This window comes from Erithacus rubecula, assembly GCF_903797595.1.
Source record: "Erithacus rubecula genome assembly, chromosome: 3".
In the NCBI taxonomy this organism is placed as follows: domain Eukaryota; kingdom Metazoa; phylum Chordata; class Aves; order Passeriformes; family Muscicapidae; genus Erithacus; species Erithacus rubecula.
In genome coordinates, this window is record NC_136689.1 from 60,428,971 (window position 1) to 60,451,075 (window position 22,105).

Consider the following 22,105-nt stretch of genomic DNA (forward strand, 5'->3'; position numbering starts at 1 on the left):
CAATCACATTTATTAGATTGCAAGGCAGACTTGGGCTTCATAATATAGGGGCTTTTATAAACTAACCACCATGTAAGGAGAAACATTTAAAGGTGGACAGACAAGCAGAAAAAAATATAAACCATGCACATGAGTTATCTTAAAATAAACAACTTGGAAAAGAAACTTAAAAAAACTCATGACTGCTAATACAAAATTATATTTAAAAATTTAAAATATTAGGATGATTACATATAGTCATCAAAAATTCTAAAAAATTCAAACACTCACTACATAACAATAGGGTATACCCCTCTCCTTTCAAACACATTGATTAATTTTTTTCTTGAAAAGGCAAGCCTTACACTATTCTAATGAAAACAGTGGTTTTGACGATCTAATTCAAAATACCAAAATGCTTCAGACATATCCTTGATGATAAACATGACATGGTATTCTTTTGCTTTAGTCTAAAGAGCCCTCTAGTGCTCACTAACAGCAGCTATGATAAATAATTTCAAATAAGTAAGGAACTTCCTAGCAAATCTATGCCTATTAGCTCTACCAGACACCTTCAGCTAAGGGAAAGAAAATGAATTTGAGGCATTGGGTGATACATCTGCATGAAGAAAGTAATTTAAATTCCATAGTTAAGACACAGTTATTTGGAAAATATGTTTACTTTGCTTTTTGTATAATTTTAAAGGACTCGTGTTCAAACAATATTTCAGTCATCCACCAATAAAATTTATTGATACAAGTTTATTGATATACAGAAAAAGATCCTTCAGTTTTCAAAATTATTCAGCTCTCTCAGTCACCACTGATGACAGTCAATGACTAATGGGTGATGCTGCAATTATCTCCAGAAAGACTTTTTTCCATTGAGGTTCTATTCAGGTAAGTTCATGAAGGACCACCCCATTCCACTTTAAGCAATTAATTCACCTCAAACAAAAACCTTCAGATCATGTTGTGGAAAAAAGGTACTATTAGCTTAAGATTTCTTATTCATTCACATGCCCCACTCCCTTATCTGGGTCAACAAAACTGCCTGTGGAGATAAGCTGTGAACCACAGCATGACACCCCTCAGTGCTACCACAGACTGTAGAAAAAAACATATAGAGAATATGACTTCAAGTTCCCTATCCACCATCTGAGAAAGGATTTTAACCCGTTCCTCCACTGAAAAGAGCTGTAAAACAAAGATGTGGCAACACATAAAATAGGACAAAATATTAATTTAAATTTTTATTTTTATTAGTTTAAATTTTGTCCAGAGGGTGTCTAGATAGACTAATTTGATCCTTGTTGTACTTTCCAATATCTTCAGTTCCTGTTCCTAAAAAAGTTTACTTGAGCAGTACTTGTTATTGAATCTTCCAGCACCCACCAGTAACAATCCCACAATGGATTTACCAGTGAAGGGTGGTTGCCAGCTATCCCAGAATGAACACCATTCCCATTTTTAAATGGTAGCTGATTATTATCCAAGCAGCTGTAATATTAGAATGAAGTTAGTACAAAATTGTAACTAATTTCCTTTTCTTATCCTAATATCAGCAAGTTACTGTCACACCTTAGAAACACAATTTTGTCAACTGCAGTCACAACCCAGATGTGAAAAATACATTCTCTGCACTTCAAATTTAGGTGACTACTTATATACTTGCAAACACATGCCAGACAGTTATTCTTTCACTGTGCAAGGAGTATAATACAAAATTCAATACCCAGACTCTGCAGGAAGCTTTCAAAAAAACAAAACGAAACAAAACAACAAAACCAACAATAAAACAAAACAAAAAACAAACAAACAAACAAACAAAAAAAACCACCTGCAAAGCCCCCCAAAGCACCAAACCTCCCCTCTAGTTTAGTTAAAGACCTATCTATCTTGTATTTACAGAGGGACAGACAGAGCCCTTGGTCTTAGCAATGGCAAAGAATAGGATGTAACACTGCCACCCTTAGAGACATGAAACTTCCACAAGAGATTATGAGGTTACTTCAGCTCTCACAATTCTCCTAGACCCCAGTATGCACCCAAAATTGTCCAGGACATGGTACCTCCACTACCTATGCCAGGAGCAGGGAATATATGTGTGTAGAGAATAATGAGATGTCAAAGACAAAACTACTGTGTTCTTTAAGCTAGAAAATTGCAACTTGTATGGACTGAGTGGTTACACTGGTACATCCACAGCACTTTAACTAGCCTTTATACAACTCTTGAAAGTTAATTTTGAAAAGTTTCTCAACCCAAAGGATCTTTGTTGTCAGCAAGAAAGGCAATTCTTGATCTACACCAAAGCATTTTCTTTAGGGAGATAATGCAATAGATGTCAAAGTATTATGACATTTTATTCCTGCTTCTTCATGATTTGTAGTAGTTTTTTATATCCATGACACAACTGCAATTGAAAAAGGGCTAGACATGTAATGCTGCAGTGAGATAAAAGCTAACATATTAAATACTCTTACAAAAAAATACTAGATTTCTATAACGTCTTCATTTTTAGAAAGACTGTGCAAAAGTTTTGAGAATAAAGTTAGATAGCAAAGATATGACCTCTGACCAAACTGATATGCATCCTCGAGATGTCATTTCAAAGTCCACTCTACATTTGCTTTATTATAATGATGTATTATGCACAATTAAAATCACTGCCAAATTAACAGGGTTAGGAAGTGTAACATCAGCCTTGTCTGAGCCATGTTTGGCAAGCTGAACATATAAAAAGCCATAAAGTGACTTCTTGTTCACTCTTCTATTACGAAGAATATAGAATATATAACACATCCTTAACTCCCATACATTTACTTACAGGATTCTTTCTTCAGGGACTGGAAGGGATACTTCTGTGTTGCAGTCACTGTAAGAACAAGAAGTGCAAATTATTTTAAATATGGAATGAAAATGTCAGCTCACTCTCCTCAGTTACAGAACATTTGTGCAAAAGCTTTAGAAATATTCATACCATCCTGGAATTAGGACAAGCTGGTTATCTGAAAGTAAATGAAATTTATGTTTCCTATGAAATCAGTAAAATTATCTAGGGAATATAAGAAAAAGGAAAATACATTAAATCTTGTAGTGAATTTAAGCCTATGGAATTATTCTATTGAGGTCATTGATGACAAGGTCAAAGCACATACAATTTCACCAAGAACAACAGTACCAAAGAAAACGTTGTTTTCCCAAAGGAAATTTACTGTTACTTTACTATTCTTATATTTTCCCATGTAAATAAGGGTTCAATTCTAAGCATCCTGTTATGATTTCCCTCTTCCTGTAACCTCCATTAGAAAATGAAATGCAGCATGAAAGAAAGCAGACTGACACTAGAACAAATTAATTATGATGCTCTGACACGGGGGATTGGATTGTTTTATTATATTAACAATAACATAGATTAATTTTGAAGAACCCTACTGGTCCTAATTCACAGAAACTAGAGATGCCACAAAAGATTGTTTTTTTTAAACAAGCAGTAATTTCCAAGGTCAGGAAAGAACTTCATATGCCATTATTTGACAGGAACATTTTCAAATACTTCCAGGACTCAAAAACGTTTGACAGCTGCTCTTAGGTCACCTGTCACAAACACAAGGTTTCATTTTCACCCAGACACAACCAAAACTATCAACTAAACTGTCCCCTGAGAAAGACACAATATACCAAATTCATTCAATATTTTTTCTTCTCCTCCATGAAAAAAGGTCAGTGTAAGGAAAAAAAAAAAGCCCTACAGATCCCTACTGAAAGATGACTCTGTAAAGGTCAACTCAAGTAAGCAAGCACATTTTCTTCATCTGAAAACTGAAAAGCATAGCATGAATATGCATCTTCTGCAAATGCTTTAAAAAGATCTGCAATTCTGTAGTTACAAAGGTTACAAGTGCTTCTGTCTTCATCTTTTAAAAGTACATTGAACAAAAATAATTTGCAAGCTGTAACTTCACACTTTCTGTTCCACGTTTGATTAATGACCTATTTTTCTTTTCCACTTCCCAGAGAGATTTCAGAAATGAATGCATCTTCCTTCTGCAATCAAAAAGGTTTATGGATCTCATAAGACTTCACACTGATATCTTCAAATGCCTGTCAACATCACAATTGAAAGATGAGGAGGTTTATATATTTGCCCAAGATGCTTTCAACTCATTTCAAGTGAAATAAAAGTCAGCCATTAAAATTTTTACAACTACTTCATGTAAAGTCAAGTATGAACTGAGCTCCTAGTTGAAACTGATGCTACTTCAAACTATGTGGAACCCAGAACAAAGCAGGGAGCTGCTGCACAAGGGCATTACATGCCACAGCCACCATCCTGCCTGGCAAAATGAGTTTGTAGCCCTGTACTCAATGTTCATTTCTACCTATGAAAGCTTCAGAGAGAGCAGCCACCAGTCCTTCACAGGCTTCATATTGGAAACTGGTAGAATGATACAGAATTAAGAATGGTGTGACATTAAAATTCAGCATTTCAGAGCAAATCATAATTGTAAACAACCAGAAAAGCAGCCAAACTCTTGAACCTTCCAGAGGCAGCTGGAGTGCTCACCTCTCAGCAGAGTGTCCAGGGACCATGCTTGGCATGTGTCCAACATTATGAAACCTGATTTTAATCAGTTATTAATCAACTATTGTGTCTACAATTGTCTTCCTACAAAAATACACTCATATCTTTATGGTCATGCCTTCAAAGCTCAAATTTACCAACACTGACATAATAACAAAGAAAAGAATGTATTAGAACTCGGCTCCATACATTAGAACCAGCAAGTTTTCACTTCTAAAATAAACATAATTGGGAAAGCAACAGGATTTGGGAACTTTTAAAAGTTTTTGCTGTAGAAGTCTTTTTATACATTTAACTATTTGTTTAAAGTTTAATGAAGCAGTAGGGGAGGGTAAAACCAACTGCTCTGGAAAGCTGAACAGCTCCACAGTGCTCCACTGTGTACTTTAATATCTCTGGCACACATGGTATAGCTGAGCCCTCTTTAGGAACTGGGAGACTGCTCTAAGGGCTACCTGGAGCCTTCTTCAGGCTGAACCACCCCAACTCTCTCAGCCTGGCCTCACATGGAAGGTGCTCCAGGCCTCTGACAGTCTTCATGGCCTTCCCCTGGACTTGCTCCAACAGATCCACATCTCTCTCATGCTGGATGCAGCACTCCAGGTGGGTCTCACCAGAGAGGAGCAGAGGGGCAGAATCCCCTCCTCAGCAAGCACCACTCTTCTCTGGATGCAGACCAGAATGCAATAGGCTTTTATATTCAGTTTTTCATCCAGCAATTCCCCCTAGACCTTTTCCACAGGGCTGTTCTCAATCCACTCGTGGCACAGCCTGTATCCATGTTTGGGATTACCCCAACACAGCTGCAGGACCTTGCACTTGTTGAACTTCATGAGGATTCCATAGTGTAGTAATTGAGACTAATAGCACTGTAGATTTAATCAGCATATGCACTTTGATAACCAAGCTGCCTTGGCAAGAGCAAACAGAGCTGTGAAGAAGAAGATTGGATCAAGTCTGGCTGACAGGAAAGATTAACTAAGTAGAAATGTAAAGTTTGTCTGTGTGATGTTTAATTCAATGAATGTAGTAAAAAATTACTAGCCTTCCTAAAAATGGTATATAAGCACATGTAGCTCACAGTAAATTCAGATTCTGATAACTAATCACTAGTCCCTGTCTCTCTCAGTGGGGGATAGCACAGTCCCACCTCTCAGGCCTGTCCATGTCCCCTTGGATGGCATCCCTTCCCTCAGCCTGTCGACCTACCACACAGCTTGGTGTCATCAACAACTTGCTGAATTGTTTTTGCTTGTACTCCTCAAGTACAAGCAGTAGTCCTAAACCCAAAATAATCTCAGTGAACAAACAACCCACTGTTTTCTCATCCCCCCTTTCCCTTGTTAATGTCATCAGGTTGTCTGAGTTGAGCTTGAACTAACAGCTTTATGTCCCAAACTCTTCTGCCACAGGGCCAAAGGAAGAGAATGGATAATGAGCAGGCAAATGACAAATGAGTGCTTGGTGGCACTCATCCAGAAGATGGACGTAGAGAAGCTCAGTAATTCCACACACACCAATATTCTGGATGAGGGAGGTCCTCAGGGGCCATCAGTTCCCTCCTCCCACCCCAAGACTATCACCATGTGCATGCTCCCAATCCCTGTACACATTGTGCCAGTCCAGCCTGTGCTCTAATTCATTCGTGCACCCTTTCATTCACTAGTTGGATCTCCTAGCTGATGGACAACAGGACCATCACAGCTCTCTTAATTCCCAGGTAGCAGCACAGGACAAAGTAGCACACACATGTCTTCTGGGACTAAAGCACCAGGATACAAACTGCACAAGGGGAGTCAGAGGTAATGAGCATGTAATCAGTGCTGAACAGCACACTGCACACTCTATGACTTTTTTTTTATGTCTGCCTTTTACAGCTTTTGTAAATTAAAACACTTAACAGGCTGGTGGGAATCTGAGTCATCTGTAACAAAAAAATCTATGTATTCAAATGTTAAAAACAAGCAAGTATAATTTTCAGGTTTTAGGAGATGTTAGAATTGTAATTTTTCTTTTGCTAATAAAAATATGCAAAAAATCTAATGTTTTATTCAATAAATAAAATTATTCAATGAATTAGTACTCATATTACTTTACATTTGGTTTTAAGACCCAAGTCAGCTAATCTCTGTGGATACTGCAAAATCTGATGATTAAGACTGACTTCATTAATACATATAAAAAAGAGAAACATTTCACAAGAGCTAAAAAACCTCAGAAGCATTCAAAATAATTAAAACAGTGGCTTGTTTTGTTAATGACAAAGTAGTTCTAATTCTTATTAATTCTTTCCCTTTATGAACAAAAACCAACCTTTTTTGATTCAAAAGCAAGTCATTAGAACTGCAAGGACAGAAAGAAAAGTATCTGCAACTGAAATTTTACTCAAATTTGTACTCTGTTATTTTAAACATTTTGAATGTAGTATGTCTCCAACACCTTCCAATCTGGTGCAACTGTGGGCTTCCCCCTAAAAGAAGAGCTCCTACTTGCCTCCTTCCCCCTCACCTCTCTCTTCCTTAGCTTCCTCTCCACCAGACCTGGTAACTGTGCAACCACAAAATCCAATTGACTCATCTGACAGAAGATTTAGTCAGTCTTCTGCCAACCTCCAAAAAAGAAAAAACGTTTTCATCAGACCAGTTCCCTGGACTAGCCCCAGGAACAGAGGAAGTACATGAATTGGCACAGAAATGTAATTGAAATCCCCTTCTTCCTATGGGAATGGCAGCTGTACTAGACAGCATCATATCCAGCCACATGCTCAGGACACAGTTTTAAGCTAAAATATAATTTCATCTTACCCCCCAAAAACAAAGAGAGTCCTGACTTCTATTTGTGCCAGAACAGCACTGGTGCAGGCATGTGATCTGCAAGGTCTGGGCACTGAGCAAAGCCTTAAATGACAAAAACCTGATCCCTTTTCAACTGGCCCATGTCTATTATCCAGTTAATCGTGCAGCTAATAAATGCTAGAAGTAGCATAGAGGAGAGCAGCACCACTTGGTGAGTGGCCAGGAGGAGGACAGAGACAGAAGCACGGACTGAAGGTATTTCTGTGCCAAGGCAGGACAAGGGCAATTCCTCCAAGGGCCCAGAGCAAGGTAAGGAAGGAGAGGAGCTCCACCTCGTGAGGCCAATGGGCACCAACAAACACATTCGTTCTGTAATCCCTGCACAGTCGTGGCAATGGATGAATGGTCAGGCACACGAGAAACTTCCATGTGTTTGAGTGGGCTCTACAGTTTTTCACATCCTTCCACTCCCCAGTATTGTTAATTTACTTCTGGCAGTTAAATGATTGACGGAGTGATCCTGCTAAAGCAGCACCACTTCTGCAATATATAAATAGGAGTTCTCTTCCTAGTCCACTACTATTTTAATAAATAAATACACCAAGTAATTTCACTTAAGCCATTTTTCAGTTATCTACAATTTTCTTTTAAAATATCCTGAAACACTTGAGTTCTATTGTACTTATCTGAAAATATTAACTGGCACAAACAGACATAGACGAATTTCCGTATTATACTATATTTGCCAGAATAAAATGCAACACAGAAAGCAAAATGGGCCAGTACTCAGCTCTGCAATGATGACAGAATGCAAGTAAGCAAAAAATCTGTATTCCAAAAAATAAGTTTTACAAGTCCCAATATCCTTTAAGAATTAAACATTTAATTTACACGAGCAAAATACAGAATAGAAATAGCTGCAAGTACATGAAGATGACTTATACCAGCTTTTACAGAAGACCCCAAGCACAAAACCAGGTATCCTCAGAAGAAATCAGAAACCAACACCTAGTAATTCCAAAGACGCTGCTTCCAAATGCTCTGAACTGTTTCAATTCATTTTCATTACAGTTTCTCTGAGGTCAGGAGCAGAGCCTATGCCAGAAAACATGATCTGTTTCACTAGTCAAAAGGGAGTATTTGGTTTGAGAAGCATCAGGAATGTTTTAAGGGCACATATTTTGGAGCTTTTCACAGATTACTTACCAGGAAAATTCCAGATTATTGAGTCTCTATTACCGGAGAAGAAAGTGATGTGTAACTACTTACAGGTTATAAAGAAGTTCAATATGCAATGCTACACACTAAGTTCGAAAAGCAGTCGGCGTTCCCAGCCAGAACCACATAAATGAGAAAGATCCCACATGTCTATCCAAATCAATCTGTACAGAATATAATCATTACTCCAGAGAAGGAAGCTTGCCTTATCCCACCACTAACTGTATTCAAAATTTCCTCTTGCACAGTTTCTCAAGGATGGCCTCACTGTGTAAGGATCTTTGGAATCAGGAATGTCCCCATGAGAAGCAGACTTTTGTACTGCTTGAAAAGTGTGGAAAGATTTTCAAGAATATATTCAAGAATTGCATAAATGAAGAAAAGGACTCTTACAGCTTATATACAGAAAGAATTTACTCTGTATTAATTGAAGGTACTAATATATAGTACAAATTCAAACACTCAATGCAATGAGCTGAACACTCCAGTATAACAAGTGTTATTAATTCAGCATAATTGACATTGAACAAGAATATTCAGTAGCACCCAAAACTGGAGTCAGTGTGCAGCAATGCGTGTTCTGTATATTCTGCCTTTTTCCCCAGCAAATTCCCTTGGAAGAAGCATTTTCAAATACAAACTCAAACAAAACAAAAACAACAAAAATACCAAACAAACAAACAAAAAAAAGGCACCAAAACCACCTCACTATATGGTTTGACTTAGCACAGATTTCCAGGAGGGAGCACATTCCTACTTCACATATTATTTACAGAGATGTTCTTGCCACTGACGCAAGTCCTGCCAAAACCTCCAACAGAAGATGTCAGGGAGCACTGAAGATGTTACCCCTTTCTGCTGCCTGCCCCACTTTCTGCAAAAGATGGCCCTTGCTGCAGCACAAAGAGCAATCTGTCCGTGCCTCGTGCCTCTCCAGCTCACACTCCCCCATATTTGCTTTCTCTGAATGTAAGTTTGTGCTCTGTGCCATCTGTGAACCACCCTGGCTGCTCAACAAGTCTCCACGTTGTTCTGCTGCTCTTTGTCCAGCAGACTGAGGAGGAGCAGAACAGAGAATTGGACATAGTAACCTCTGCGACCACCCTACCACAACTTAGAAGGGTTTATTAGCCAGAACTTTCGGGAAGATTAATTTGAAAAAGCTTTTAAAATGTATTAGTTAAACCATAACTAAATGCTCTTGTTTAATTTACTTAAAAAGCAAATTTAACTTAATTCACTTTAGAATTCACAAACAAAAATCACTTCCAAATAAAAGAATCCACAACAGATTTGAATGTGATTTAATTGATAAACTTTTGAAGCCAACTCAAATTCATAATACAGAATATCCATGTAGTAATTTAGACTAGTTTTCCTGAATGTTCCTATGTATGCAAGCTTAGCGACTGCTATTCATTTTTTCTGAGACAGAAAATGCAGTGAAGACAGAGGGCTGTGTTTAAAACTGGGCAGGAAGGTAGCTATGAAGAAGTGTGAAGTGAAAGCATTTCAAGTAAGTATTTTTGTAAGGTACTTGCAAAAATGACAAAAATGGCTCTGTTGCCTAGCTCATTTTTCAACTAAATTACTTAACCAGATGGAAAGCCAAGATATGTGACCTTCTGTGCCAAGTAAGGTCACATACCTGGGTTTGGTTGTGTTTTTTTCAATAAAGTTTAAAAGTAAAAAGTAGTCTGAAAAGACAAGTAAAACTTTTTTTGGAAAAACTAAAGGTGAGTGCATTTTCTAAAGGATAATTGCTTAGTCAATGAAACACACACATAAAAAATAAGTAATCTAACAACACTCAGATTTCTAAGAAAATACATATTTGATACCACCCCTGTATTATTGACCACTCTGATGCATAATGCACGCCAAATTCTACCTTGGCAAGTCCCCTCTTAAACACACTAGAAAAAAAAAAAACCAGAAAATTACATATATATATATGCACATTTTAAATAAGAAATAGCCATAACATAACTAAATTCTTACCCTGATGAGAGTCATGGCACTTGTACTTAATAAGCCTTAAGTTCTGTAGTTAATGATGGATCCTGCTTCACTTTTCAGCATCTGCATTCCTTCACAGCAAAGCCTGCTGCAGATTAGATGGAGGCTCAAACTTACAAATTGAACTGACATTTACAAGTCAGAAGTGACACACAGAAACTGCAACTGAATCACTCAGTCTGAGTACACTCCCAGCTGGCTTCAGTAATAGGATACATCAGATTGCAATTTACCATGGACAAGAAGACTTTTCTCACAGTTGCTACATCCAGGATTTACTTCAAACATTGGAAAGATTTTACGAGGCTTTAGGGCACTGGCAGATCTTATAGCAAATTTTAAGGAAGATTAAGCAAATTATTAGTGTTTTAACATGTTTACTTTTAAAGCCCAAAATGGGAAGTGTTATAGAACAATCTGACCTAAAAATATTAGATAGCACAATCTTATATAAAGCTTTAAAATCTGTTATAGAGATGTCAGCCACGTTACATTATTAAGGTCTACAATCCTGCACACAACTGTTGAAACCGTGAGCACATGAATCATCCATCTTTATTTGGTAAACAAATCAGGAAACCACTCTCATAGGTACTTATAGTATTGGGGTTTCAGCACCTATTTCTGAGAGGCAGACTTCTTCCAACACCTCAGAGTGCTTGGGTTACAAAGCTCATGTGTGATCAAGGATCTTGTAATCAATGCTGCAACCCACCACCAAAAAGTCTAATTCTCATGAGCAATAAAAGCTGCTTTGCATAGCAATATTCAGTGTCTCCCTTAAGGCTTAAGCATCCAAGGATCCCCCCACCAAAGGCAGAAGCAAGTGTAGTTGGTATTTACTAATTTGTACTAATTTACAGCAGTTTAAGAGCACAGGGTTACAAGCCTCACCAAATGGTAGCAACCAGGGTGCAAGTCTTTCAAAACAGCATAAAGCAACTAAGAGTAAACTAGAAACAGACACCAGAAATTTAAAATACTTTTTCAATCTTTTATTTCTAAAGTAATTAAACCCTCAATGAGAAATGGCCAGGCTAAAACTGTCAAACTATACAGTTGTGTTTATACAACACCAGTCTCTTTCTCCAGCTACATTTCAAATGGGAAAAGCATACAATTTTTTTTTTTTTTAAATCAAAACCAGCCAAAGTATTTTCCCATAAGCTTTCCAGGAAAGTCAACCTCTGGACTAAAACAAACATAAAACTTTCATCAGGAAAGAAGAATATTTCATTAAACTGTGAATATGCAAAGACAACATTCAGACATAAAATGATGGAGAAAATTCTTACGTAACTTTCCACTCAGCAGCTACTACAAACTACTACCTATTTTAACAATAACATAATAATTTATTTCAAAAAACTCAACTGAATTCAAGACACAGGCACTATATTGTGTGCTCTCTACTTCTGTCTGATTTTTGTACACTTTTGTTCAGCATTAGGAACAAATAATCAAAAAGCATAAGAATATGTTCTACTCCACAAAGTTTTGTCCACATAACTATGCATGTTTTGTTCCAAAAGCAGTAGATAATTTCACAGAATCACAGAATTTTGGCAGGTTTGGTGGATTTCATTTTTCCAGTATTAAATATTTTTAGCTTATTTATAAAATAATTACTTGGAGAAGCTGGGACATTTATTTTGAAATATGTATCACCTTCCTCTAAACTGAAGAAATAATAAAAATACCTGTAACAACAAAGGTTTTGTAAGAACAAAAAGTCTGAAGTGTCTTATAAAATTATTTCTATAAAAACTATAGAGCAAAATTTTAAACACTCCAGAAACTTTTGCAAAAAATGAACAAACCCTATTTTACCAATTCTTAAATCTTTTAAAACTATTGCAATGCACCTATCAGTGGATATTAGATCATTAGTAATATTTAAGTGAAACAGTTGTTCTACATAATGCTCTAAATAATGTACCATCTTACCCAACACATAAAAAAAATTTACCAGTTTTGAAGTTAATTTTGCATTTCAAGATCTACCTTAAAATCTGTTCACAATGTACATAAAAATATGGGAGTGAGAATGCAGGAGACATCAGACCTGTGCATACTTTACTCTGTTGGCCCTAAAATAGGGCACCTACAGTAACAGATGTTTGATTGCTTTGTGCTGGAATCCTGAAAAGCACAAAAGTTCTAAAGTTCTAAGCCAAAGTTCTAAAGTCACCCTCAAAAACTGAAGAAAATAATTGCTTTACATTTTTCATGCCAGCAAAACATGAAAACTGAAGAAAATAATTGTGTTACAGTTTTCATGCCAGCAAAACATGCATCATAAAACACATACACATTCACACACTCAGAAAAAAGTATTTGGAAGTGAAAAGTCATCAGCATATATCCAGTATATGTTTGGGTTTCTGTCCCAAATCCCAGCTGCCTTCCATGGATTGCAAGCCAATATTTCATCCTAACACACCAAGCCATAGAGCAGAGTGAGGCTGCAGCTTCATAGGCAGCAAAACCACCAAAGGAGTCAGAATGGGCATCAGAACCATTTCCAGATAAACTATTTCTGTTAGCAATTTAGGATCCTCTGGGACTGAACAGTTTGATTGGTTTACTCTACCCTTTTCTACTGACTTTTAGGAAAGATGTTGTAAATTTCCATTTTCTTTTTCCACTGCCCACACAGTATGGATGGAAATCAGAAAACTTGCAGCCTATTTCCAGTTCTGCTATTAAATAATATTCATAGTATGCTAATCCTCAATTTACCAAGCCATAAAATGGGAAAAAGAAAACAAAACAATCACCAAAAATAAAAAAAAAGGAAAAAAAAACCCAGACTTTACCTGAGCAGCTAGTCCAAATTTGGAGTTTTGGAGGTGGTTTCACTTAGAGACACTAACTGGCAAATTCCAACTAGTTTAAGAATTTTACCCCCTAGCTAGTCTGTGAATTTTCTGGAGAAGCTTAACCAACTACCCACAGATGCATGTGGGCTGCAATGTGATGTTATTCCTGGAAAGTCTATTTGTAATGTCCACATTTCACATGTGGTATCACTCATCTTCAGGCAATTCAGTACTCAAATTCTGCCTTCTGTGACAGCCCTGCAATAATTTTGACTTGTACAAGGATTGCTGTAACCCAAGCATTTTACAGAGCAATCTAATTTTTAGAATTACCTCAAGTAAAACAGTGTATTTATATCATCTGCAAAATAAAAAGGATACTAAAGTACTGATTTCCATGTAAGTGGATATTCTTGTATTTAGGTATTTTGACCAGAAAGGCTTAGCCCAACTTTACAGGCATGACTTAAAACACAATATACAATTCCATTAACCATTTTAAGAATTTACATAGCTTTCATTCACTGGGCATAACACAATGTTTTATTTTTTGAGCAAGCTTCAGAATATCCCTGTTAGAGCACAGTGCTAAGAGCACCAAGGTTGTGGGCTCAATCCCCATATGGGCCATTCACTTAACAGCTGGACTTGATGTCCTTATGGGTCCCTTCCAACTCAGAATAATCTGTAATTTTTTTACTCCATATTTTACCTCCAGAAACAGAAACCTTCACTAATTTGTCTTTGCTGACACTAGATTTGACCATCAGATTCAAACACACAGGACTTGCAACTAGTTCCATACTGGAAAAGCCTTTCCATGTTTTCAAACATAAAGATTTAAGCAATTTTGGTAAAACATATTTAAATCTTCAGCAATTTTTTTCTAAAATCCATCAACAAATGTAGAAACACTACTTTATTCTAGGAAGACTTCAGAATGTATCTGTTATTGTCATGTGAAAAGGACTAAAATATGAAGAAGTCTGTTTAAAGGAACAGTAATAAAATTATGACTACATGCTTCTCTTCTGTACAGAAAAAATAGCTGAGCAGTCATTCAAGATCAGTGACTTTAAGTCAGTGTCTTCCTCCACAAAGAATGGCTGAAGTCCTAGGGGTAAATTTGGGAGAAGTCAAATCCTGCAGAACTGACTCCAGCTTTTGCATAGTAGCATCTCTAACCACTTCTACACCAGTATCTTCATTCCTTTATACCATACCAAAATAATGAGTGTCCTTGAATTTTGCTCACTCCTGCTTGTTACAAGCAAAATCATGCACTATTTTAACCTCATTATCCACCAAATTATCCCCACTGTAACATGGGGACTTTTACCCATTGTAATTTCTGCAAGCCAGATCGCTTTATCTGGTAATTACCAAGGTGCAGTCTTTATTTTAGGCTCTGGTGAGAAAGAAATTTTTATCACCTTGTCCACAGCTGCTCATCAGGAATGATTAGTTTCACAGCTTTCAGACCTTGCCACATCATTTGAATGCACTATACAGTGGCACATTTCAGAATGATGAGCTTCTTCAGCCAGTACCTCTGCTGGAAAGAATGGTGAGTGATTCAGTCATCTCAGCCTAAATGCACTCTCCCTTTTCATGGTTTTTCATAGTCATTACTGCATGTGGATACCCCTTGGAATGACATAACGTATTTGTGTCAGTGTAAATCCATCATGCTCCAAACTCTAAATAAAACACATCAATTAAAGTTTACTTGGAAAAATGATAAATTAAAAGGCTACATGGAGAAGAAATACAGTGACAGAAACTGCAATTACAAACTTCTAACCTGTCTCTAATGTTTAGATTAGACTGCAGCTCCACAAAAACTTCAGAATGTTTATTTCAGTTTTCCTGTCCATGTAACAAGCGGTTGAGTCTCACATAAAAAATTAGGTATTAAACCATGTTTCCTCCAAAATAAGGATACTGCTATCAAAAGTGATGCTTCAGGTAAGTGTTATAAAATTTGTTTCCACTTAGAACTACTGTGATAACATTCACGCAAGACTTTGGCAATCCGTTTCCATTCATTCATACTTGAATATCAAATTTCTGTACAATAAATGAGGCATTTTCTCCTTACATACTTCAATAATTTAAAATATGTCTTCCTAGGTTCTTAAACTGAAAAAAAAAACTTCACCTAAATGCCCCCTTAATTATTCATTAAAATAGAACAAGAACAAACCAAGACATGACTTACAAAACAGTAAATCCTCTGTCCTATGCTAAACCCCTTCAGCTCTCCACAGGCTTCTGCAACTTTCCGTGGTGTCCCAGGCCATGGTGGAGCCCACCTCACACTAAGATGAAGCCAGATGCAAAACCAGTGAAGCCTCTGAAGTCCAGCCATCAGAAAGGAAAATATGAGCTTCCTATATTTGAAGTATCTCTCTTTTAGAATGCCATTGCTGGCATTTTTGAAACACTTTAAAAGCCTTTCACATCTCAACTGTGCAAGTTTATTTATGAGTGTATACATAAAATAGTTTCCCAAAAGCCTTTACTTCTGTCATATCAGAATTTCCACTAAGAAGTCACCAGGACTGAAAGCTCATAGTTTTTAGTCACACAAAATAGCACTGCATTTTGTTGTCTCTACTAAAAGCAGATTTCCAATTCTGCAAGTCCTAGTAAAGAGGAGGATCAATTAAACCATAACTAAATAGAGGGGGATCAAATAAACCATTATCCAATTTATATACAAATCCTGTATTTAAAACTTCAACTTGAGGTGGAAAAGTAAAAAAAAGACAGAAGCTATTGAACAAATTCAGCCTCCAGTGACAGTCAGGTAAATCTGTGGTGACAGCTCTGAAAAAAATAAAGTTGCCATGGTGTAAAGTCTGAAGTAGCTGGGAACAAAACTTGGTCACCTAGTACTTACTTCACCCAACCTAAAGCCCTGCAAGGGTCAAACAATGAATAACTACATCATTTGTGAGAAGAAATGCCTAGAAACCCAGGATACAGAGGTGAAATGAGGATAAGGACTTTGCTTTCATATTGAACTTTATGGCTTTTGTTAGTCTAAGCCAGGCTATGGATATTGCTTTAATATGCTGTGAATACTTTCAGTGTAAAATTACATACATTTAAAAATAAGGCATGATTCATGCAGAATTCACATGGAATTTTAAAGCAGATTGAATATTACAGCCAGAGGTACTACAACCTTTAAACAACTTCAGTTGGGATTTCTTTTTCCAAGTACTAAATCTAATTGTTTCAACTATGGAACACTTGGATACTTAAATATTTGTTTGTGCATCTAGTTTATGTATTTCATAGTTAACACTAAACGCTGGAATCATAAAAGTGTGAAGATTAATCACAGCAGTAGTCTCTTTAAAGCAAAACTTCTGCAGAGTTGCACTTACACCTTACATGGAGCAAAGCACACCTAAAGGAAAGGTATGCGAAAAACTACTTAAAACAACTGTCAAAACTACTCAGAGTACAGGCTTGAATTAGTGTTATTTAAAATAAAAATGAAACCTCAATTAGGCTTCAGAATGTTACTTCAAGGAAACGAAGTAATGAAACAAAATGAAACCCCCACTAAGTGCCATTACCCCATTATGTTAGCCCCGGAGCATACTTGCGTTCCTAAGCTTCCAGTCCAGAGGAGCCCCACGCAAATCCCAAAGCAAACTCCAGTTAAACTTTAAACGTTCACCTCTTTTGCAGAAGATAACGCAATTAACACACATGCCTGGAGCCAGCAATCCCCTCCTCTTCGCCTGAAGCTCCGGGAGAAGGAGGGAAGGGGCTCGGCTCCCTTCCCGCGCAGGCAGGTGCCGGTCGGAGCCTGCCCGGCCTGGGCAGAGCGCGGCTCCCGCAGCCGGGGCGCGGCGGCCGCTCCGCTCGGAGGGCAGCGCTCCCTGCCTTCTCCTGCCGGCGGGAGGGCGGCCGGGAAAGGCTGCGAGCCCGGGCAGCTCCTGTCCCGCGTCGCGCAGGGAGCGGGCTGCTCCCGCCGCTGCGGGTGGCGGTCCCGGGCGTGCAGCTGCAGGCGGTGCTGTCTCCGCCGCCGCCTCCCACAAATTCATTTTCCACGTCCCGAGCGCGGAAAGGCTCGGTGCCGGGTGGGCCCCACCGCTACCGGGCGGCTGTGGGGGGAGGACCTCGCTCGGGAAAGAAAAGCTTCTTGTCTTCTGGACAGCTTCAAATTATATCAGTCAGGAAGACAAGTTATTACCAAGATCACCTTAAATTATTAGAAAGCCACAGTGTTTTCCTCATCTTTGTTTTTTTGGTGTTTTGTTTTTTTTTAATAGTTTGCCAGTACCTATACACAATGTGTGTGGGAAACCACCGATTTCACGATGTAGAACAACTTGATGGGCTAAGTGTAAACTCCTCCTAGCAAAGCAGTAACAGCCCCAGCAATATTTTCCATTTACAATAAGTTCAAAAATGTTTAATTGTAAATTAATTTTACAGAATTGTACAGAAATTTACAGACTCAAACCTTTAAGGCGTAAATGAATGGACAGAGTTTCCTTTTCCAAAGTGTGAGTTCCATCACATTTGCATAGCTCGCTGGCACATCCACGCACTATTCATGGCAGCGCTCTCCCGAGGCAGCAGCAGGCCGGTAACTGAGAGAGCATTCACTGCCGGTCAGATTCCGTCCTTGCCATGCTTTGCTCTGGAAACCATCCTGTGAGCACAGCTCGATAGTGAGAGGCAGGTGGGACACGAAGGCAAGGACCCTTTTATTCCCCCTGCTTGGTGTCAACAGCAGAGTTCTTTAGAGCTGTCGCCTGCAGGAGCTACATGCCATCTGTGCAGAGTTCCCAGGCTCTTCCTTCTAAATACTGGATCTAGCAGAGCTAAGTACTTCATAGAACACATCAAAGCCGTGCATGCTTTGACCGAACACAGAGTTATACCACGCAAAGTGGTACTTTTCAAACCCTGCAAGGTAAGATTTGACTTCACGGTAAGTGGAATGTAAACAGAAATCCCACACAGAGTTCAGTCTGACAACATAAGGTTGTTGCCATTCAGACACAGATTAAAAGCTTGCCTCTATAAACTACTTTGATTCATTGTCTACCTCTGATGTTTCTTTGTACTTTACAATTGTGTTGAATCTTGCACCTACTTACCCTGAATCATGGCACAAAAAGGGATTTCTAAAGTGCAGTGAAACTGTTTAGATTGATTTCATATTGACTGAGCATTTGTGAGTATTTGTATTTACTAACAACTCTTAAAGCTTTTTAAGGGTCAGGCATGACAAGCCTGCTGATGGATGCAATAGTCTGCAGATCCTGAAACACTTAGATGGCATATAAAAAAAGGAAATTAATGTAGAATTCAGGACCCCCTTAGGAAACACTGTGCAAATTGAGTGTTCTTGTCAGCCAACAAATGTAAAATATCTTGCTCAAAAGTGCAGTGAGGACCTGAAGATTCTCAGCTTATGTTTTTGATTACATCACAACTTAAATGCATGCTACTCAAATAGTTTACAAGTTCTTGTCTTTTAAATTGTATTAATTAGCACAATTATTGGTTCATATTTAGATTCCTGCTTTCAGCAGCAACTAAATAACCCTTAGATTCAAAAACCATACACTGCTCCTGATGTTAGTAATGATGTATACTTGGCATTTGCACAGAATTTTCTCAGAATTTCACAAGCCAGGCATTTTGACATTGCAAGGAAACTTTGTCACGTGACTGTTAAAAAAACGCCCGAAGTGTAGACACACACACACATATATTTATTTAACTCATACAAGAACACAAAGCAACAGTACCGATATTACTAAAAAAGTAGCATCCCATCATTTGTTGCTGTGGTATTTTACTTTATGGATAACAGTCCAAATGAGGCACTTAGTGTCTACTTTGATGCAGGGCATTTTCTCAGCAATCCACAGATGACCTTTTGTGTAGTTTTGCCCACAGCTGACTTGCTAATTTCTGTGCTGATGGCAGGACGCTGCAGTAAACAGGTCACTTTGGAAACAAAATAAAGGCAACTCTAGGGGACTTTGTGAAGGGAAGCCTACATTTCTGCTCCCAAAGGCTTCTCATACATTGCTTCATGCTCTACATCAAGAGCCAATAAACATTGTTTGCTAGCACAAGCTGCTCTGAACTAACTGAAAAGAGCTGTTTTTATTAATTAACAGTGGCTGGTGACCATGTTTAAAACTGCACTGCCTGTGCACTTCAGCATAAAATACAAGCTTGTTATGTATGCTGAAACATGAAGCTGCCCTGTTTTACAGCCCCCTCAAACCAGTTTTCACCATTTAATGCTACCGAGCTATGATGTCTAAGAAATGCACCCTTTGATATCTAAAAGTGAGCCCCTCCAAAAGAACTACATTTCACAGAACTCTCATCTGCAATGGAGCTAGCTGTCAAAACTCAGTGTGTCCTCAACATTAGGACTCTGACAGTAGAGGAGCACCCTCTCTGTGATGGAATAAGGTGAGCAGCCCATAGGAAGCAGCTCTTAAAAAGCCCTTTAAATGACTTATCCTTTCCAATTTGTCCATCTTCTAGGACCAAGGCTTTTAGGTTACATTTAGAACTTTTCATTACACTGTCTAAACACCTTAGAAAATACTAATATTTTATACCAATATCATTATCACATCCAGGTCTTTTAAATCTCAGCTAAAGTAAAATAACTAAGTGAACTTTATCAGATTCGGAGAAGAAATCAATACATAAGTGTTAATACAGCAAATCATCCCAAGGCAGTAGTATATTGAGAATCAGCATTCTTACTCATAGTCAAAATGAGAAGATAAACCAGTTTCAAACTATTTTCTTAAATTTAGAAATTTCCCTTTAAAACATATCTGATTTTTTTTTTCAAATTGGTCCCCTCTTTCTCCCAAATTATAGCTTTGCAGATTTTTTCCCAAGTCTTCTTAACCTATATTGTCGCAGTCTATCTGGAAGATGCCACAGCCAATTATTAAACTGTTGACAGCATACTGAAACTACTCCATAAAGCTGTAAATCAAAAAGATACTATGAAGGGCAGAGAAGGTTTCCAAAAACACAATCAAGAGAAGTCATCATAGCTGTTGAAGTTCTGCCAGAGAAACCTGTGACAAAACTAAATTTACCTGCACTGAGCATATAAATTCCTAAAATACTGGTTTTGGTTTATGTTTAAGGGTCTGTCAGCTACTAAAGTGGTATGACTTCACCAAAAGGATCAATGAAACCATTATCTTCTATTTCTCCTCAAGATGAAGGTGCATGTAATGTGGTATGTGTAGAATATCAACATATGTAATTTAGTTAGACAAATCATCTCCATTGGGTAAATACATCCCTCTTTAGAAAATGATGATCTAATTTATCTTATTCATCACAACCTGAAGCACAGCCTTTGGATGTCTTCTGTCACAATTCTGAATTAATCCAAACCTATTTATCTTACAGGAAGTCGTTTGTTGTCTTCAAACATCTGTCTTGTGCCATTTGTGTAGCCCATGGCTCAATAATATTTTTGTCTCCTTATTGCGTGTTAACAATAAGCTTGTCTAATTACGTATTGTTGGTAAATAATCTACATTCTCCCTTTTGAAATGACCACCATCTGTGATTGCACCAGCTTTAAAAAAAGCTTTAAAATAAGGAATCTGTGTCTTTCTTGCCTAAATTGGGCAATGATTAATATACACTCTCCAAACTTTCTTTTTTTCACAGTATATAGATTGCAGTATTTTCTAATATATTCTATATATATTTCTAATATATTTATTCTACAGATTGCCCATCCACAGAGCAGCTGTGGATGCCTTATTCCTGAATTGTTCCAGGCCAGGTTGGATGGGGCTCTGAGCAACCGGGTCTAGTGGAAGGTATCTCTGTCCCTCCCCCTCTGCAGGGGGATTGGCACCTGATGACCTTTAAGGTCCCTTCCAACCCAAACTATTCTTTGATTCTAAATATTTTGTAGTATTTGTGTTACACGTATTTCCTGAGTTTACTACCAATTCTACAGGACTACGCTTTACACTCATCTAAGATGAACAATTCTCATTTACTGTGCCTTCATCTGGTCCCTCCAAAAGTAAAGCCATACACCTACAGCTCCTCACACTAGCCAAGAAACTGCTCTTTCAGACAAGTCACCTGCACTGGCTAGTTCGGGCTGCTTTCCTTCAACATACCGTCTGTGCACTCCCGACTCCTGTCGAAAGCAACGTGCAGACCAGCCCGGCCTCCTCTCAGGCTCCAAAATTACCTCCTAAACTTAACGACTGAACTCGGGCTACAGCGGGACTGGCCCTCGGCTCTTTCTGCGACCCTACATTTTGCAGGAGCGAGGAGGCTCCCGCCTCACTCCCTCCTCCGCCGTTCGCTGCGGTTGGCCCAACCCCCGGTCCGAGGAACGGGCGCTCTGCACCGGCCCCCGCGGGGAGGAGCGCCGAGGAAACGGGGAGAGTGCCGCGCTCCTGGGAATTGTTCGCCGTAGGCGCGCGTGAAGTGTAGTCACGTAGAGCTGGTAGTAGAAGCAGGATATATGTGTAACACAAATACTACTAAATGCTTGAAAACGTACAACGGTGTGGGTGGGAAGGAACTTTAGAGATTATCTAGTCTCAACCTACCCGATGCGGGCAGGGACACCTTCCACTAGCCCAGGCTGCTCAGAGCCCCATCCAGCCTGGCCTTGG

At 38.4% G+C, this 22,105-nt stretch overlaps 1 protein-coding gene across 1 annotated transcript in view; it reads right to left on the reverse strand.

Annotated features, from left to right (window-relative positions):
* The window catches only part of RNF144B (ring finger protein 144B), an 87,729-nt gene extending 66,044 nt beyond the window's left edge, over nucleotides 1–21,685 (reverse strand). The window contains exons 1-2 of the mRNA XM_079302213.1: nucleotides 21,599–21,685; nucleotides 2,810–2,857 (exon numbers count right to left, since the gene is read on the reverse strand). The gene's annotated coding sequence lies outside the window, so the exon portion shown is untranslated. The remainder of the gene's footprint in view (nucleotides 1–2,809; nucleotides 2,858–21,598) is intronic.
* Nucleotides 21,686–22,105: the final 420 nt, after the last annotated feature.